Below are 2,558 nucleotides of genomic sequence, written 5' to 3'. Positions count from 1 at the left end.
AAACCCTAAACCACGCTGTTCTGTTGAACTGGAAACGAGAAAGATGACTCACAAGGAGAGTGTTCTCTTACTAAGTACTATCCCAGAATTCTCATTGTATGACAATAAAAGACAGTAAGGACAGTCAATCCTCCTGCCTCGGGTCACATCTAGTACTTCACTAACAGAGGGCAGGAACGTCACGATTTCTTAGTTTGTATGGTCTCCAGCTAAGTAAGAAATTTTCTCAAGTACCTTCACAATATATTCTTTTCGACTAATTTTTTACACGTCTTTGAACTTATATTTCGTGTTTCGTGGCCCACACTTTTGCTATTATGCTTATAGTGACGATAGTAATGGTATGTTGATGTCATTCATTCGTCCATTTATTTAGGAGCTGAGCCCTTCTTGAGATGCCGCCAATTGTGCAGCTACTCCAGAACTTCCCAGGATTTTATGGAACAAGAAGTTTCATTACCGCCTTCACAAGAGCCCTCTACTGGTCCCTATCCTGAGCGTGATCGATCCAGTCCACATAACTCCATCCTGTCTCTCTAAGATTCATTTTAATATTGTCCACCAACCTACGTCTTGGTCTTCCTAGTGGTCTGTTTTCTTCGGGCTTTCCCACAAATATCTTATATTCAATCCTATTCTCCCTCATTCGTGCTACATTTCCTGGCAATCGGCATATTGGTGTAGAAGTATTAATGAATTTGGAAAAAATCAGCACATAAATCCAACCCCTGTTACAGCAAGAACCTGTTGTACCCTGACACTCCTGCGGCTGTTGCATTACCATGTCCTGGCCAAGGGAAGGGTGGGGAGTGCGAATCCATGGATTGTAGAGGGAATGTAGGGTGTGTACGTCAACAAATTTATTAATAAGCGTACCATCTTCTGGGGTATAACGTCGTGTAGTCCGTTGAAGGTCAACCGACGTTTCGGAGGAACATATCGCCTTTAACTTTAGATACGAATAAGCCGAGCAAGATGCCAGCTTGAAAGCAGGTGGCAAGCCACTCGGCTTATTCGTATCTAAAGTTAAAGGCGATATGTTCCTCCGAAACGTCGATTGACTTTCAACGGATTACACGACGTGATACCCCAGACGATGGTACTCTTCATAACCACTGCCGTGAGAACCTCAGATCCTGCATTCTTATTAACAGTATGAGACAAATAGCAACAATCGAACGACAGACTGTCTAAGAGTGGACAGTTCCGTCGCTTAATCTTAGAGCAGAAATCAGTTTGACATGGGCTGGGCTACACTCAAGAATAACTGAAAGCGTCTGCGTGCGGCTTTGCTGTAGTACAGGTCAGCAAATCTATTCACTGTCCAAAATTTTCCATAAAGATAAAGAAAAATTTAAAGTTGTCCCTGCGATTAATGAGTTAAGAACTATGCTATGAAGACGTATGGGGGAGTGGAGGTATAGCTCCAAGTTTCTTGACCTAAGAAGTAGATTGAGGAGAGTAGTTAGCTTCACGACCCTGCCGTTTTACCCCAGGGGAAAAACCTCCAGCAGTCTTTGGAGAAGAGGATGTAAGGGCTTCAGAATTGGTCTCGACGCTGTAATGAAGAGGAATATCTTGCACTGGCGGGAATCGAATATGGACCGTCCAGCCTGTCGCTCGTCGCTATACCGACTGCACTATCATGGCACTAAAAGTTTCCATAGTCTTCAGAATAGCTCTTATTTCCCCACTGCTGTAGGAATGTTAGACCACAACTCGTTATGTTTTTACTCGTCTTTCTAATGTCACTTGGGGCTGCGAAAGTGCGCGACAGTGTATCAGCATCCTGGTCACCGAAAATAACACTGGAGACATTCTGAGTTACAAAGAGGGTATTCACTGCTTGGCATTGTACTCGTATGTCACATCCGTCTAGTCCTTCATATTAATTAATATACTTCATAACGTTCTTAATTACTCCAATATTGATTATACATTATAACATTTTACCAAACCTTACGTAATATAGGTGCATAAAGTACTTATAACATGCACACAGACGACAAACCCGTCACTTTCTCCTTCATTCTGCAGTTGCTTGTTCGCTTGCTTTCTTTCTCCTTTTTAGTTTTTTTTTGGGGGGGGGAGTGGTATCTTCATTTTCTTTCCATCCTCTCTCTTCTCTTTCTTCTTCATCTTTTTCTTCTTCCATCCCCCCTCGATATCACGTTCCATCTTCACCTACTTATATCAGAAATTAACATCATATAAATTCTAATAAACTGTCCTATATATTTGTGTAATGTGGGATTCAAACATCTATGTCTTATGATTCGACGAGAAATAAATAATATTCTGGCCCACACAATTGTTTGTTCAGAGATGAACACTACAGCATTACTATAGTATACAGAAAGGTGCACGTATACCTACAAGTAGTTACTATAGGATTCTGACGATAGTGTATAACACACTGATATATTGGGTTTTTGGACTTTATCCATCGTCCTGGTTTTTAAGATAACTAATAAAAACACGACGTTTCGGAAACTGGATCTGTTTCCGTCCTCAGGTGAAGGAAAACACCTATTCTGTTGGGTCCGTTAGAAAGAGCT

The 2,558-nt window shown here is 41.4% G+C and overlaps 1 protein-coding gene across 3 annotated transcripts in view; it reads left to right on the top strand.

Moving 5' to 3' along the window:
• LOC111866837 (facilitated trehalose transporter Tret1) overlaps positions 1-2,558 on the top strand; it is a 98,916-nt gene that overhangs the window by 35,075 nt on the left and 61,283 nt on the right. The gene's annotated exons all lie outside the window — the stretch shown is intronic.

Source organism: Cryptotermes secundus, unplaced genomic scaffold (assembly GCF_002891405.2).
Source record: "Cryptotermes secundus unplaced genomic scaffold, Csec_1.0 scaffold533, whole genome shotgun sequence".
Classification (NCBI taxonomy): domain Eukaryota; kingdom Metazoa; phylum Arthropoda; class Insecta; order Blattodea; family Kalotermitidae; genus Cryptotermes; species Cryptotermes secundus.
Note: the sequence above shows the minus strand (reverse complement) of the source record. Positions and strands in the feature narration are given on the sequence as shown.